General features: G+C 37.6%; 1 pseudogene; it reads left to right on the forward strand.

Annotated features, from left to right (window-relative positions):
- Nucleotides 1-17401, forward strand: part of LOC114044621 — a 19002-nt pseudogene extending 1601 nt beyond the window's left edge.
- Nucleotides 17402-18878: the final 1477 nt, after the last annotated feature.

Consider the following 18878-nt stretch of genomic DNA (forward strand, 5'->3'; position numbering starts at 1 on the left):
TCTCTCTCTCTCTCTCTCTCTCTCTCTCTCTCTCTCTCTCTCTCTCTCTCTCTCTCTCTCTCTCTCTCCACTAATTGTAGGTGTCTCCCCAGACTCTCTACAAGGTAAACACACCCAAGAGGTTAAGCGGTTCCTAGAGGTTAAGTGACTCATAGCATCAAAGAATTTAAAGCTAAGGGACCTCAGATGATGATGATGATGATGATGATAACTAAGATGTTTATAGCACTTACTATATACCAGAGCCTTGTGCTAAGTGCTTTACAATTATTATCTCATTTGACCCTCAAAACAACCCTGACAAGGCAGTTTCTATTATTCTACACTTGACAATTGAGAAAACTAAAGCAAACAGAAGTTAAGTGACTTGCCCAGGGTCACACAGTTAGAAAGCGTCCAAAGCCAAATTTGAACTCAGGAAGATGAGTCTTTCTGACTGCAGACCTGGCGCTCTATCCACTGCACTACCTTGCTGCCTTTTAAGACTATCTGGTTTTATGAATCTCTGAATTTTACTGTGATTGCTTCTCTATGGTCAAGATCCCTACTGTGGATTCTGTGCCTGAGAAGTTGAGATCAGGATTAGGGTTTTATGGTTTTAAGATTTTGTTTAAGTTTAAGATTTTGGATTTTGCTTGCCATGGTATACACTGACTAAGGTTGGTAGAATGATGCATTAGAGGTAGCAAAAAGAAAAAACAATTTGTCATACGTAATGGGGACAAGCTAGAAGCATTTCCAATAAGATCGGGGGTGAAACAAGGATGTCCATTATCACCCTTGTTGTTCAATATTGTACTGGAAACGTTAGTTTTAGCAATAAGAAAAGAAAAAGAAATTGAAGGTATTAGAATAGGCAAAGAAAAAGCAAAACTAACACTCTTTGCAGATGACATGATGATATACTTAGAGAATCCTAGAGAATCGAGTAAAAAACTACTTGAAATAATAAACAACTTTAGCAAAGTTGCAGGCTATAAAATAAACCCACATAAATCAGCGGTATTTCTATATGTTACCAACAAAGCCCAACAGCAAGAGATGCAAAGAGAAATTCCATTTAAACTTACTGCAGACATTATAAAATATTTAGGCATCTACCTACCAAAACAAATCCAGGATCTATATGAACACAATTATAAAACACTTTTCACACAAATAAAGTCAGATCCAAATAATTGGAAAAACATCAGTTGCTCATGGGTAGGCTGAGCTAATATAATAAAAATGACAATTCTACCTAAGCTAATTTATTTATTCAGTGCCATACCAATTAAACTACCAAAAAATTATTTTATAGAGTTAGAAAAAAAATAATGATTCATTTGGAAGAACAAAAGATCCAGAATATCAAGGGAACTAAAGAAAAGAAATGCAGGGGAACGTGGCCTAGCTATCCCAGATCTTAAATTGTATCATAAAGCAGCAATCATGAAAACTGCTTGGTACTTTCTAAGAAATAGAGTGGTGGATCAGTGCAATAGATTAAGTATGCAAGACACAGTAGTCAATGACTATAGTAATATATTATTTGATAAACCCAAAGATCCCAGCTTCTGGGATAAGAACCCACTCTTTGAAAAAAACTGCTGGGAAAAATGGAAAAGAGTGTAGCAGAAACTAGGCATTGATCAAAATCTCATACCATATACCAAAATAAAGTCAAAATGGGTATAAAGGCTGATTCTGTAAGCAAACTGGGAGAGCAAGGAATGGTTTACTTATCAGATTATGGAAAACAGAAGAACTCATGACCAAACAGGAGATAGAGAACATTACAAAAAGCAAAATGGATAACTTTGATTACATTGAATTGAAAGCTTTTTGCACAAACAAAGCCAATGCAACCAAGATTAGAAGGAAAGCAGAAAATTGGGAAAGAATTTTTACAACCAGAGTCTCTGATAAGGGTCTGATTTTTAAAACATATACAGAATTAAGTCAAATTTATAAGATTACAAGGCATTCCCTAATTGATAAATGGTCAAAGGATATGAATAGGCAGTTCTCAGATGAAGAAATTAAAGCCATCTATAGTCATATGAAAAAATGCTCTAAATCACTATTGATTAGAGCAATGCAAATCAAAACATCCCATCTATCAGATTGGCCAACATGACAAAACAGGAAAATGATAAATGTTGGAGAAGATGTGGGAAAATTGGAATACTAATGCATTGTTGGTGGAGTTGTGAAATGATCCAACCATTTTGGAGAGCAATTTGGAACTATGCCCAAAGCGTTATAAAAATGTGCATACCTTTTGACCCAGCAATATCACTTCTAGGGTTATATCCCAAAGAGATCATACAAATGGGAAAAGGACCCACATGTACAAAAATATTCATAGCAGCTCTTTTTGTGGTGGCAAAGAATTGGAAATTCAGAGGATGCCCATCAATTGGGGAATGTCTGAGCAAGTTGTGGTATATGAATGTAATGGAATGCTATTGTACTATAAGAAGTGATGAACAGGCTTATTTCAGAAAAACCTGGAAAGACTTGTATGGTCTGATGCTGAGTGAAATAAGCAGAGCCAAGAGAACATTGTACACAGTAACAGCCACGTTGTGCAATGACTAATAGTGATAAACTTAACCGTTCCCAGCAATACAAGGATCTAAGACATCTCCAAAGGCCTCATGATGGAAAATGCTATCCACATCCAAAGAAAGAACTATGGAGTTTAAATGCAGATGGAAGAATATTATTTGCTATTTTTTTTTGTTTCTGTTGAGTTTTGTTTCCTCTTTCTAGTGGTTCTTCCTATTGGTTCTAATTCTTATTTACAACATCAAAAAAAAAAAAAAAGGATTTGGAGCTAAAGGACCCCAGTTTGAATTCCAGGTATATGACTTTGGGTAATTCACTAGGTTTTAGTCAAGTCAAATCAACAAGCATGAATTTATTAAAGCACTTAGCTCTTACTAAGTGCCAGGCTCTGTGCTTAAGCACAGAAAAGACAAATATGAATGGAAAGAAAGATTGCCCCTGCCCTAAAGAGCTTACATTCCAATGGGAGAAGAAAACTCCTAAAAGGAAGCTGAAAAGCTGAGGTAGGGGTGGGAGAAGACAGCATGGTGGAGAAAGTCCAATCAGTCAGGACTACAATCTGGGCAGGAATGAAGACATGGCAGGCCTGGGCATTTTCCTCAAAACAGATGTTCTGGGAGGAACCAGCCAAGCAGAGGAAGGAGCCACAGAGTCACTTAACTCTATTTGCCTCAGTTTCCTCATCTGTAAAATGAGATGGAGAAGCAAATGTCAAAGCCCTCTAGTGTTTTCGCCAAGAAAACCCCAAATGGGGTCGTGAAGAGTTGGATACAACTGAAATGAAGGAAGAATACAGCCTTTAAAAAGTAGAGATGAATACGGGCAATTACAGGTTAAAGAACCAGAAGCCTTCTATCTGTTTAACTCTTCAGAGAGTTTATTTCCAGAATCATACAGGCAGATGAATTAACTTTTATCATGCCATATTAGTCATGCAACATGCACTGGTTTTCCAGCATCCCAATGATATAAAAACTACACATAATGGCCTGTTTCAAGTGGCATTTATGGATCAAAAAGGTATTACTTGTACTCAGAGGCTAAATACCTTAGTTGACTAGTTTTAGTCAACTGGTAATACACAAACTATTGAAATTTTCAGGTAATACAACCAAAATGTGAAATAAGAAATTATGAACGTACAAATGCATTAATATATGTAAATGGACTTTGTACATGCCCAGATAACTTAAGATAGAGGATATTCATGTAGGAGGCACCCAGGACCTCCTTTTAGAAGAAGACATTCTGTGTTCTGCTACCACATGGATAGAAGCAGTTTCTTTTCGTTGGCTGTGCAGCCAGAACAAACTGCATATTTTAAATTATCCAAAGAGAGCAATCCTATTCTCTTTTTCCAGTTGTGTCTAGGGGTGAAGGCCTCATTCATCCACAGCACAGTTATCATATACTAAGCTAAGTGACTGAAAGGCCTACTTTCCCTCTCTCCCTTTAGGCTCTAAGAAATGTACTTGATGCTTTGGTCTGTTTCATCCTAGGTACAGGTAGTATGGTCTCTAGAACTGGGAGTTGGAGCCATGGTGACCTTGAAGTTGGGATTCCAGGCCAGATGATACTGACAGTCAAGTGACAAATCACAGGTTCCTGGACCTGGAACTCGGTGGAACTGTGCTATGCAGCAGGCCTGCACAACCTGCAGCCTCCAGGCTGCTTATGGCCCGTGGGCATGTCGAAGGATTTCCTCTATATTTTTCACAGGTTACCCAAAATCCTTTGGCAGGCCGCAGGTTGTATAGACCTGCTATATAGGAACTGAGTTAAGATGAGAACCTAATCCCTCTTCCCTTCCTAGAAACTCAAAGGGTATAGAAGCGATTATGCTCCCAGGCACTGAGGAAGCGTTTGTATATTTGTTCTTGCTTTACCTGTGAAGTAAGTCTTCCTTCGTAAAAATTAATCTGACCATTAAGTAGTTAAATGGAATCTGAGTGCTGGGGACCCCTTAAAATTGGAGGAACACAATTGGTGGGCAATTGAGCCATTGGCAGAGACTAGATACTTCCCGACCCCCTTTAAGGATACTGGAAAACCAGGGGGAAAGGTGAAAAATATAATATAGCTGGCTTTCAGGAAGTGGGGCCGAGGTAGTCATTATTGCACATGTATATTTTATATACACATTTTACATATTATAGACTAATTCAGTAACATGCATGCTGATGAGATCACCTCAAACTGATATGTTTTCCTGAGATACTAGATAGATAAATAGAGAGAGACAGACAGACAGATACCTCAAACTTGAATCCAAACAAGAACATAATAACATAAATATGGCAATAATAATACTAGCATGATTTGCAAAGTGCTTTACATATGCTATCTCATTGGGTACTCATAACAATTCTATAAGGTAGGTGCTATTATTATCCCATTTTACAGATGAAAAAACTGAGTCTGAGAGAAGTTAAATAGCTTGTTATTTGTGACCAAAGTCACACAGCTAGTTAATGTCTGAGGCAGGATTTGAGCTCAGGTCTTCTTCACTCCAAGTCCAGAACTCTAGCAAGTGCACAACTCCAGAGCAAAGTAAAGGATCTCTCTGGACCTGTATTTCAGGCACTAGCCAGGATATGTGGGCAAATACAATAGTGACTGTCTGACCTGGGATTAAACCAATTAATCAAAAAATGGGACAATTACAGTGCCCCAGATATAATGACTAGGGTGGCTCTCTCTCCCTGTATTCCCCAAATCTCTATAAATGGAAGCCAATTAACCCCCATCTGCAGGCTTGCCTCTTCCCCAAATTCTGGGACCAATCTAGGTCAGAGGCAGAACAAATATTAGGACATATTAAGAGGCCCTGCTTTACTCTCACAAGCCTAGAAACTAGAGTTCTTCCCTAGGGCTCCAGCCTCACTGTCAGAGTTCCATCACTTGCTGTCGAAAGTTTCTAACGCTGATGTTCTTGATTCTTGCCTGTTGTCTAACAGCAGATTCCCTCAACAGTATGTCAATGCCTAGGGGCTGGATGACCCAGCTGTAAGCTGATCTCCCTAATGCTGTACCCCAAGTCTATCACCTGGGACACTCATACACTGCCCTGCACCTCTTTCAATCTCTGTCTTCCCCCTATCTAGAATTCCTCTGTTGCCTAAAGCTGCAACTCTTCCTAGTTTTCCTGTCCTGCCTAGCAAGTCTGTCAAATCTCTAGTTATGGCTATTCCTGCTCTGATCTTCTTGCTAACATTTAAATTCTATAAACACTTATTAAGTCCCTACTATATGCCAGGCACTGTGCTTGGTACTGGTAATACAAACAATAAAGAAAAAGACAGCCCCTGCCCCCAAGGAGCTTTCAATCTAACTGAAAACAATCTGCAAAAGAAAGCTGAAAAAGAGGAGTTGGACTTTAGGGGTACTCAGTGAGGAGGTAGCTTGTTCCATGAAATTGAAACCAGGCAGAACTATAGATAAAAAATGGAGTGAGCTGGAAAGGCCAATTTGTGCTCTCTAATCAGAGGGGAGAGGGGACAACAGTGAGGGCGGTATCCAAGGCATGAGTTAGCACCATAGTGACAAGCCTAGAAGTAATCAACTTATTGGGGAAGGGCATCTTATTTGAACCAGGCAAAGCCTCAGATGGAAAGCACAGTTCTTATATGGATGCCAGAAAATACAGGGATACCCTATCTAATGGTGCAGGATGAGAAGAATTAGAATAAAAAGGGACCTTACAGGTCATTGAGTTCAACATCTTCATTTTACTTATGAGGAAACTCAGGCTCAAAAAGATTAAATCACTTGCCCAAGGTCACATAGGCTCTAAGTGACAAAGATAGAATTTGAACCCAGATTTTTTGCCTCTAAATCCAGTGATTTTTCTACAATATTATGTTGCCTTCCATTATTACCATGACACCATGTTATCATTAATTGGGTCCATGAAAGCAAGAAGTTAGACAAAAGAACATTATGAAGATGCAGTTAACTCCAAAAGAACATTTTATACACATATATTAAGTGATATGACTTTCAAAAATTGTTTTAAAACCCCCAAAACAATAAGACTTATGCTCATGAGGAATTCTTGTTGAGGATCAAGAGCTATTACCTTAGATCATCACCAAACATTCAATTTATATATTTGGCAATTGATTTATATAATTGGCTAAATGATATGACCCACTGCATTATGGTGGGGTGGCAAAATGGCATTACTTGGGGAAACATTATAGGAGAAATGCCTGCATTGCTATGTTATGGGCTAGTGCCTGGCACATAGCAGGCACTTAATAAATGCTTAGTAAGTAGCAGGAACCCTCTAAGAAACATTAAATAGAGTCAAGCCAGGTGAAAAAATACCTACTTATTCAAAGAACCTCAACTACCAATTCAGGACATTTCCTATGGATTCATTTCTAATTGCATCTCATTAATTTATCATTATTTTAGGTATTATAAGAAATTTTAAAAATCTGTGTTTCCCAAGGTATGTTTTTTCAGTAAGATGAGTTTAAATCATATTTCATATTTATTTAGCATTTAAAGGCTTACAGATTATCTTCCTCACCACCACACTAAGAGGCAGCTAATAACGACTGATGTTTACATAGCACTTTAAGATTTAGTAAAATATTTTATGTACATTATTTCATTTGATCCTCACAATGAGGTATCATGCCCATTTTACTGATGAGAAAATTGATGTCAAAGCAGTTAAGTGCCTTGTAAATGTCAGAGGTTTGATTTGAATCCTGTTCTCTCCTGATTATAAGTATAGTACTCTTGCCACACTTATCTTGTATGCTAGCTATGATGCTATAAATTGAATAGTATTTCTATGAGAACATTTCAGTGCTAATAATCTTTTTTCCTTCTAAAATATTAAATTACATATAAATAAAATATTAATTATATTCAGGAATTGGGGGGGTGAAAATAGACTCAAATCCCTCAATTCTGCTGCCATATCTCCCCAGTCTTTGCTTTATTTTTAGGGTATTTCATGCTGCTAACACCCTGCCAAACAGCAAATTATGTGTTCCATCAATATATTTCAAGCCCACAAATGTTCCATGGCTAAATTAGTTTTTATTTTCCCAGAATGGAAATGGCCCTTGTGGGGCCTATGCCTTCATGCCTATACATCAAGGTCAGAGTGGAGGAAAACTGAGGGTCCCAGGAACTAGGGGTAGGGCTGCTTGTCATTTGTTTTCATATCCATTCGACATTCATGATAGCACCAGCATTTTAAGGGGACAAAATGGTGGTTGAAATACAAGGTGGGGAAGGGAACAAACATGGAGAATTATGTGAGAGATAGAAGGCTGTCCATTTAAAACTATATAGCATTATGGGAATTTTTATTTTTGATTTCCTTTTATTAATTTTTATTATTTAGGGGAGGGAGAGTCAGGGCCATTTCTCCTAGTTAGGAGGTTACTGAACTGACTGAAACTTGTCCCATGGGATATGAAAATTTACTTAAGGCCTCAAGCATTCCTCAGAAAAGAAGTCAAGAAGGGAGTCAAGGGTCCCAAGTAATTTGACTTAAGGGAGGATTCATCTGACACTGAATATGGAGGCATTTAAATCTCTCCTATCAATCAGCCCATTGTGAACCCTCTAAATGTGGTTTAATCTTTAACGGGACTTAGTTTACCTATAGATTCTGTTTAGTTTTGTTTCCTTAGGGGATGTATGAGATTATGATTCTGTTTAACTAAATTTCTTCAACATTTGTGACATTGAAGGAAGCATGGGATTATGAATCTGTATTTTTTTTAACTTTTATAGCCTAAGAGAATGTATGAGATCGCAATGTGTAACAATTATTTCTCTATCATTCTGACATAATTTTATCTTTAAGAAGCCTTGTTGGAATCCTAATTGTTGTTCAAGGGTTATTTTTCTACCGCCTCTGAACCTGTGCTTAAACATAATAAAACCGAGGTTTTTACCTTCATAGTTTCTGCATTGTGGCAGATTATTTCAGCAGCAGTTACCTACCACATGAACTCAAAAAGGAGATATTTCTCCCATAGCAACAGCATATTTTGTCCATTGGTTTTGCTAGTTTTCTGTGAATACTCACTAATCTAAAAATTATATTTTGAGCCCAGCACTCATTAAGGAAGGTACCTGGATTTTCTACAACTTGAAACGTATGTCTAAAGGAAAGTTTAGCTGAAGGAGTATGCAGTCAAATAATAGCTTCAAAATAACCAGGACAGTCTAAGCACATGATAGTTTATTTCCAAAATTCATCTTAAAGAGTCTGAAAAATAATTTTGATTAAATAACCATATCTTGTTTAACCAATTAACAATTAGTCAATATAAAATAATTTAAATGAATTAAAGGTATTTATAGTGCTCTTCTTTTGGTAGCAATAGTATTGGACTTTTGAAATTGTTATTGATTTCAGATCAATACATGATAGTAGAGGCAGATGGAGATGCAGTGGATAGAACACTGGGACTAGAGTCAGGGAGACAGTTCAAATCTAGCATCAGATACTTAATAGCTGTGTGACCCTGAGCAAATCACTTCACATCTCTTTGTTTAGTTTCATCACCTGTCAAATGGGGGGAATAAAAGCACCTATCTCACAGAGTTGTTGAGGATCGAATGAGATAACATTTGCAAAAAGCACTTATACTTCTTGGCACACAGTAGGTACTCTATAAATGCTTATTCTTTTCCTTCACTTCTCCCTTATATGAATCAATTTAGCATTTGAACAAAAAAGGAATTCATTTGCTTATCTAGATTACTTTAGAATATCTAGAACCAGATTAAAACTATGCTTTACAGCATTTTCCTCATGTGTTTTTTTTTCTTTCTTTCTGCTAAAAATATGTAGGGAAAGAAAAAGATTTCCAATCCTTGAGCTCTCTCTCATCATACTTTTTTTCCTTTGCTTTACATCATAACTTGGATGCCTATTCTTCTAATTTAGGAAGATGAGCCTATTGTAAATATAACCACAAAACAAGAAGCAATAACATGCATATTTTTGTAAATAGAAAATAGACACTGGCTTTGAACTATCCGAGAGAAACAGAACTACTTGAAGCAATTAAGGAGTTTTGTTTTGTTTTTTACTTCACAGGAGTTGGATTTTTTGGTTTGGTTTGGTTTTTTAAGGGGAGGAGAGAAGGGAAGAAATAGGGAGTCCTGTGATTTCCCTCCACTGATGTAGATAAGTCACACATCTGTAGTCTTAGAAAACTTCCCAATGCCCTGAAAGGTCAAACTATTTGCCCATAGTCAAACAGTCCAACCTGAACCCAAACTACCATGGTTTGAAGCCTGGCCTGGTGTCCTTTGTCCCCCAATATTTCTCCAGGGTTTGGTAGTGATTTCACAATGTAGCTAGTAACTCTTCCCCTTGGCCACTCTCTTAAAAGAGACATACCCAAAAAAGACCTTTTATTTAAGCATGTATTACTCCTGTAGCGGAGATTGAAATGTACCATAAAACATAGTTTTAACTTAAGAAAATATTTGACCAGGATTATGGAACTGTAAGAAGCATAGTACCTGCTGGTAAGTTAAAGAGTCAATTTTGAGATAAGGAAGAAGGAGAAAACTCACTTCACGGTTCTGAACTTTTAGTACATGTCTATAAAGAAAGGTTGCTTTTGCAGATAGCCTGAGAAAATAATTTCCTGTCAGCAAGTGCCTGTAACTTGTATGGTGAGTAGAACAACTTGGTGACCTGATATTCTGTCTTAAAGACAAATTGTCAAAGCTTTTGTGTGCATTTTTTTTCCACCAGGAAAAATAAAGTTATGGAACAGCGGATCATAAATACATGCATCATAGCTTATGGGTTATACAACATTTTATTAAATAAAAAAAGAAATCTGCTAAAGCTAAACATGTGCATTTCTTTTCTTTTTTTCAGCTCCCCTCTTTAAGTTATCAACACCATGTCACAGATAGCCAAGCAGAACTATTTCTGCTAACTGGAAGTGAGAAAGTTCAACTTGTTTATCAAGATGGAAATATTTTATAGCTTATGTTTTCCACACTGAAGCAAACTGATAAGCTCTAAAAGAGGAAATCCACTCATGCTAGGAATATGACAAAAGAAATGATCTTCAGAGGGACAGCTAGGTGGCACTATGAATAGAGAACCAGCCCTGGAGTCAGGAGGACCTGAGTTCAAATGTGACCTCAGACACTTAAAACATACTAGCTGTGTGATCCTGGGCAAGTCACTTAACCCTAATTACCTCACCAAAAAAAAAAAAAATATCTTCAGGTCTCACCTTCCTCTTTAGTATAAGCATAAAATACTAAATATTTAAATCTATTTTTGTACTATGTCTCACCATTCACATTTAGCTGTATATTTCTTTTTCTCTTCCTAAGGAAAGACCATTCAAAACACATTAGAATTTGACCATTTACAACCTAGGGGGGAAAAAACCAACAGACTCATTATCTAATAGTACTCTTGGGTTCTTTTAACATTGATCCAACCCTGGCTCTCAGCTTTGTGAATGATCAGACTTCATAAGTGACAGACAGCCTCACATAAAGGAGACAGAACTCATCCTATTATCAGGAAACCCTGAATTCAAGTTTTATCTCTGACCCATACTGCCTTTGTGATTCTGGGCAAGTCACTTAAATTCTCAGTGCTCCAGATAACTAAGACTAAATAACAAAACAGTTGCTAATCTGTATTGGTCAAAAGTCCTATTTTAAGGTTTTATCACAGTCACCCTGAATTCTCAAAGCAGAAGATAAGCTATGGTAGGTCCAGCCCAGCTAGAAAGACTTCAAGTAAAATTCAAGTGATGAGACAGTGCATCTGATGTTCAAGGACCAAGATACCAAATTTCAGAGAAGCTTGTCATGAGCTTGGCCCTAGAGTGATGAATTTTCCAAACATAGTAACCCTCAAAGACCACATAATAATTGGTAGCAGGATTACAATGTACCAATAGCAGGAGAATCCACACCAATCAAAACCCAAGGTCTTGCAGCAATTAGGTAGAGTATTTCTATTTATAGTTATAAATCTATGAAATCATGAGTGAAGTATATACAGGGCACAGCAAGCTTGTGAGAGCCTACCAAGCTTTCTTATTAACATGTGAGAGAAATGATTATTTCTTTCATATATTAATAACCAATTAATAACCAAACTAAAGGCTTTTCCATTTCCTCATCCAGAAATCAACCATTGTGGGAAATCTTGGGCAATACTTACCCAGCCAGGAAGGCTAAGATCTAATCAAAGATAGTAAAGAAATTCTAAGTTTAGATGAATTGGTGAATTCCTGCTCACTGTGTTTACTCAGACAGGTCTGGGAGAATATGGATTCTCCTTTTTGTCAGATGGCTATGGATATTGATAAGTCTCTTTGATCAAGACTGGGTGTTCAGTGTCACATAAGCCCAAGACTTTCATGGGAATAAGCCAACCTCATTATAATATTCATTTTCTTACTACTGTTAATCAATCAGAGTTGATTCTCACCCTCAGGTGCACCCCCTTTTCAAAAGACTTCGTAAATATTGAAGGTTTGACAGGCTCTGTCTTTTTGCTCAGCAAGGGGAACAATGAGCTTATTTCATTGACTACTTTCTAGATGTAGTTCATAAAATTGATTGTAATATACCCAGAAACTCTGTCTCTCAGGAGTTTTCAATGGTCATATATGGGGAAGTTAAAATACTTTTTAGCAAATTATGCCAAGGGCAGGTTAGATAGTTCAAAAGGTCCATACAGGGTCAATCTTAGTGCAAGAGTCCAGGCAGGCCAAATGTCCAAGAAGGGTTGATCTTTATACAACCCAATTGCCTGTGGAAGGAGTGGAAAAGAAAAAAAAAATGTATTTACTATGAGTTTGGAGGAAACTTCTCCCCAGGAAAAGTAACCTTAGAGGTCAGAGAAACAGAGCTACAGGGTTTTGTAAATAGAGACATTCAGGTTGTCAAAGTCAGGATGAGCCTAAATGATCCTGTATTGAAGGGAGACTTCTACCAGCTTAGAGATTTACTATCCAAACAGGACACTGGATGAGATTAAGAGAAAAGTTTATCTCACTGGAACACACCTATTCTTAGGTAACTCCAAGGGTTAACACATTCTCCCTAAAACTGTCTGATATCCTGTCCCCATTGCTCAACCTCCCAAGTAACCAAAGTGACTGAGCAGCTTCACCTGATAGGCTGCTTAAATTTTCCTTTTTGCCCTGTAATGTCTCCCTAAGAGTGTGTAAAACCACATATGTGCCTGTGTATATACATACATGTATATATGTATATATATGTGTGTGTGTACATGCACAAATATAGATTACAGATGTATATTTGCGTATATACCTCCCTTTGTTCAGGGTTTTACTATCTACTTGGTAACTGCCCATCAGCTGATGATAATTAATGTTTTATCTGCTAGCCTTGCCTCCTGATTTATTGACCTCCAGTCAAACAGACCAATGTGGAAAGAATTACTCTCCAAGAAGGTGTTAGGATCACTGGGTTGAGGTATTTTCCAATGCTCAACTGCCATTCATGGAAGCAAGCATGCAAAAGGCATCGCGATAGCACCTAATAATTTTCTACTCCCACAGATTCTTTCAGTTGACATCTAGTTTCCTAAATCCAGAATTCACTAGGATGATGCCAATACACAAGTGTTCAAAAAGCTAAGTACAAAGGAATTTTTGTCGGTGTCTGCTGGCAGGCCAACCTAAGGTGGGGTAGTGGGGGGTGGGCATACAAGAAATATGCCATTAAAACCTGGATTCAGAGTCAGAGTTACCCAGAAAACTTCTGTCTGCTTGCCAAGACTAAGCCTTTGTGCTACCCACACTTGAAATGAATTTGTAGCTGCTTAGCTAGGTAAGTAAGTAGCAAAAAACTACTTAGTTAATACCTTTAAAACAAAACGAAACAAACAAACCAACCAAAAACTAATCTACTGAGCAAACACTGTGATGTGGAAATAGTATAACCCTGGGGTCAGAAACTTGGGTTTGAGCCTTTTGACTCTACCATTTGCTAGACTTGGGCAAGTTACTTAACTTCATCTAGCACTGATTTCTCTATCTTTGAAAAAATAAGTTTGAACTAAAAGCTGCTTTCCAGTATATCTGTTGTTGTTTTTCAATGGGCAGATAAGAATAATCCATTCCAATGGCCCTGATGGTAGCTGAAGCATGTACCATGGAGCACTTAGAGCTTGGTTAGACATGGAAGACACCAAGGCCATCCACTACATCCCAGGCCACCTCCAGAGGTGTTGACTTTTGTTTTGCTACTGGACTTCAATGACTCAGGTAGAGAAAGTGAGATTGATAACTTTTCATACTCTGCCTCACTTAAATCCAATTCAAGACAAGTTATCACCAGTGAGTTCATTGGTCCTCTTTGAAAACAAAGGACAAACAACAACAAACTTCCAGCTCTCACATTCTATTATCAGTCCTTTAAAAAAGCCTTTTTCCCTGGTAAATATCAGTTGTTTGGTAATTGGGTTTAAACAGTCTTTCTTAGGGGAGAAAATCATGGTATGGTCCATTTTCTTTATCTATATCTGGGTCCTTATTAAATCTGAAGTACTGAGATGTTCTGAGTACTGAAAAATTCCTATAGTACAAATATTCTCATTCTAAAATAAACATTAAGCTTTCATCTATATCATTTTAAATGGTTTTCCATTTTTTTATAAGAAAACATTTTAAGTAAAACCCAGTATACCTTTAGCTGGCTTCACATGTAATGTCAACTACTTTCTTTACTGATAGAAAAATAAATCATGAAATTATGAATTATATTTCAGTTTGCCCTTAAATTTCTAAGATGTTGTTTAACAAAGGATTTCTGCCCTAGATGGAAGATTTAGTATATGAATATTTTTGCTTGAGTATGACCCTGCTATGAATGCATAACTTTTGAAACTCAAACACATTTGTAAACTGCAAATATACTTCCACTACCTAAAGGTTAAAATAAAAACAAAAGCCCTTATTTAAGCAGATAGCTTTTTGTCAGAACATGATCCAACCTTATTAGTAGTAGAATTTTCTATAATTACTAGATAGATATACGTATATTATTATTATTTTTGAACCTGGATTATAGAATGGGCAGGTAGGAGGAAGTAAAGAAGGAAACAAGCATTTATTAAGCACTTACTGTGTGCCAGGCACTGTGCTAAGCATTTTACAAATATAATCTTATTTGATCCTCACAACAACCTTGGGAGGTAGGTGATATTAATACCCCCATTTGACAGATGAGAAGACCAAGGCAGACAGAGGCTAAGTGATTTGCCCAAGGTCACACAGGTAGTAAATATCAGGATTTGAACCTAGCTCCCCTGATGGCAAAGTCAGTGCTTTTTCTACCATATCATACTTTGGGCTAGGAAACTAACAAAAATATGTAATAGAGTTAATAACTCAAGATAAGTAAGCATATAGTAAAAAAAAAAATTACCTTGCTGTCCTTGATAAATTCAAATCACTCATCCCAGATGACTATATCTTAAGGTAATGAAAGAATTGGCAGATATGACTGCCAATCATAGATCAATATTTGAAAGATGGTGGAGAATAAGAGAGGTGTCATAGGAATGGAGAAGAGGAAATGTTGTCTAGATTTTTTTAAAAAGGGGGAGGGAGGAAGAATGCTAGAGTCTGAAAACTATAGACCAAGTTGGTAGTCAATAAACATTTATTAAGTGCTTACTATGTGTCAGGCACTGTGGTAAGTGATGGAGATATAAATACAAAAAAAAAAGACAATCCCTGCCCTCAAGGACCTTACAATCTAATGGGGAAGACAACACACAAAAGGAAGTTGAAAAGAGGTGGGGGAAGAGAAATGAAGGCGATTGCTGGGAAGGTATCCAAGGCAGGAGTATGGTGGAGAAGTCAAAGATGTTCCAGAATGGTGCAACCTTTTGAGAAATGATCAGTTCTAAGTGGAGCTTTCTCCTTAAATAGAGGTTTTGAAGTTCATGGCACTACCTTTTAATCAGAGGCACAGAGAACCGAATAACCGAGGCTGATGGGATCTTGCAAGATGATGAGGTTTTCCTTAATGAGCTTTTGGGGGTCATGAAGGAGAAGTCAGAGATATCCCGGGGTAGTGTAGCCAGGTGTGAAATGAGAAGTTCTGACCTTGAGGCCAATGAGATTGACTTTGATCCCTGGGGAAATCCTAGAAAGTGTTATTAAAGAGATAGTAAATATCTAGAAAAGGACCTAAAGTGCCTGAATAGTTTTAGCAAAAAACTAAGTCATACCAGATTAACCTTATTACCATTTTTGTTCAAGTTAAATTTATGTATCTTGGAAATCCTATAAATAAGTTCAGCTAGATTTTTTATCAAAACAAAAAATTATCTCATGCTATTCTTAGAAACGGAGAAATGTGGACTAGGTATAGTATATATTATATATACATATAGTATATACTATAGGCATAACATCTCAATCAAATTCACAAATGACACAAAGCTAGGATGAACTGCTACCATACTATGTGACAGAGTCAATACCCAAAAAAGATTTTGGTTGATGATGATTATAACAGCTATAGCCAAATCTGGACAGCTAGGAGGCTCAGTGGATAGAGCAATGAGGAGGCCTGGATTCAGGAAGACTCATCTTCCTGAGTTCAAATCCAGCCTCAGACACTTACTAGCTATGTGACCCTGGGCAAGTCGCTTCACCCTGTTTCTTCAGTTTCTTCATTTGTGAAATGAGCTGGAGAAGCAAATGCAAACCACTCCAGTATCTTTGACAAGAGAATCCCAAATGGGGTCATGAAGATGGACACAACTGAACAACAACAACAGAAATGTAAAGTACTACACTTTGCTTTAAAAAATTGACTTTGTAAGTTTGGGTGGGTAATTAACAGCTTTTTTTAAAGAATTGGAAGTTTTTTGGTAGACTTTTTTTTAAAGTTCAATATCTCAACAGTGTGATATGGCAGCCAAAAAAGTTAATGTGATCTCAGGTTATATTAAGAAAACTATATCTTCCAGGAATATGGATAGTCCCACCGTACTCTGCCCTGGTCAAACCACATCAAGAGCTTTGTGTTTACTTCTGGGTACCACATTTTTGAGAAAAACATTAGAAGTGTAGAATGCATCCAAGAAAGGGCAAGTAGAATGGTAAGGGACCTCAAGTCCATTCCATGTTCAGAGTGGTTTAAGGAATTAAAGATAGTGAGCCTGAAGAAAAGAAGGCTCTGGAGAGAACTGAGTCTTGAACTATCTTCAAGTATTCAGAAGTCTGTCATGTAGAAGGGAGATCAAACTTGTTCTGTTTGGTGCCAAGAGAAAAACTAAGAGAACCGGGTTTAAGTTGCAAAGAAGCAAATGTAGACGTCATGTCAAAACAAAAAAAAATAAAACAAGAAACTTCCTAAAAATTAGAACTTTTACAAAGTAGAATAGGCTATTTTAGAGAGAATAGGGTCTCAGATGTAGAGCTAGAAGGGACTTCAGAGCTCATCCAGTCCAAACCCCTGATTTTGCAGATGAGAAAGCTGAGACCTAGAAGAAAAGAGAGTTGAGAGGGAAGGACCGGAAAGCAGATCAAGAAAAGGACCGGGAGTTGTGAGGATCTCTCCCACAACGCGACCTCTCGGGCCACAAGCTGCTCCTCGTCCCGCCGCCGCCGTGCCCCAAAAAATAGAGGAAATAAAAGACTTACTGCTCACAGCCAGGTGAAAAGATGCCAAATCTGTCAAGATCGAGAAAAACAAGGACAATGTGAAGTTGAAGGTTCGCTGCGGCAGATGCCTGTACACATTGGTCATTACAGACAAAGAGAAGGCGGAGAAACTTAAACAGTTCCAGCTTCCTGGTTTGGCTGCGAAGGAGCTGAAGTGAAGGAATCATTCAATATTCCACCTGTATTAAAATGTAGGGAGAAGAAAAGAAAAAAAAAAGAAAAAAGAAAGAAAAGGACTGGGCATTTTGTGACTCATTTTTTATAGACCAGCATAAAGTTAGGTTCTTCCCAAAAGTCTGACCTTACAATTTATCTTGAGGCAATATCAATCATCAGGACTTAATCTGGAGATGTCTTTTGTCTTTTTAACATGACAACAATAGGTATGTTTATGTTCTTTTGGGAGAAGTACGGCCGATAAAATGTCCCAGCAAAGGCTTACCTTCCGGTCAGCTCATCAAACAAGTGGGAAGTCCCCTGATCTGTCCCTTAAATTGTGAATATGAGCATCCCCCCACCCCCCGTCATGGTAAAATTCCACTATCTTATTCTGTGTAATTCTTGCCCCAGTACTCCAATCTATTCTCCATAAGGAATATACCCCGACTTGGTGGAGACCTTCCTAAAGGTGTTTTACTATTGAAGGGAGGGGTACTATTGGAACTATCAGACTACCTATATGCCATCATTCTTACTACCTAACCTATCAGACTTTCTGGTCTGATGAAACATTTTCTGGATTACTATCACATGAAAGTTGTTGGTAACAGAGTACTCTTTACCAGGCATCTTTCGATTGATCTTTGGTTTACTTGCTACTTTAGCAGTCTTTGAAGATCATGGTGTTCCAGGATTCTCAGCTGTAAGACTATTTGTGGTATTTTTACGGGGTTTTGAATCAGGGAGCAGCTTGACATCACTGAGAGCACACAAAATTTCTTAAGTGCAATCCAGCCTTCAATTACAGGCCCAATCATTGTCTATCTGCAGTGTCTATCTAAGATACATCTACTGTTAGACTAACCTGACGTACTTCCAGGATCAAATATAAAATCCTCCTCAAATCCCTTCATACCCTATCCCCTTCCCAACCTTTCTCATCTTCTTGTACCTTGTTCTTGTTCAGTCATTTTTCAGTCATGTCAGACCCTCCATGATCCCATTTGGGATTTTCTTGGCAGAGATGCTGGAGTAGTTTGCCATTTCCTTCTCCAGTTCATTTTACAGATGAGGAAACTGAGGCAACCAGGGTTAAGTGACTTGCCCAGAGTCATACAGCTAATAAGTATCTAATGCTGGATTTGAATTTAGGAATTCTTGACCACCTAGCTGCCCTCTTATCTTACATCCATAGGAGCAAGGACTGTTTTTTACTTTTCTTTGCATCCTCAGTGCTTAGCATAGTGCCTGGCACATAGAAGGCACTTAATAAATGTTTATTTACTGACTGACCATCTATCCAACTGCATGATATCCTCTAGAAAATAGATATTCTTCATTGATTCAGTTTTTCATTGTGGATTGTTAGGTCAATATCTTTTGAAGAAGAGACAGTACTATGCAGTGGATAAGGCACTAAGATTAGAATCAGAAAAACCTGGTTCAAATCCAATTCATAAACACTTATGATGTGTG

The sequence above is a fragment of the Vombatus ursinus genome, unplaced genomic scaffold (assembly GCF_900497805.2).
Source record: "Vombatus ursinus unplaced genomic scaffold, bare-nosed wombat genome assembly UNPS02014774.1, whole genome shotgun sequence".
In the NCBI taxonomy this organism is placed as follows: Eukaryota; Metazoa; Chordata; class Mammalia; order Diprotodontia; family Vombatidae; genus Vombatus; species Vombatus ursinus.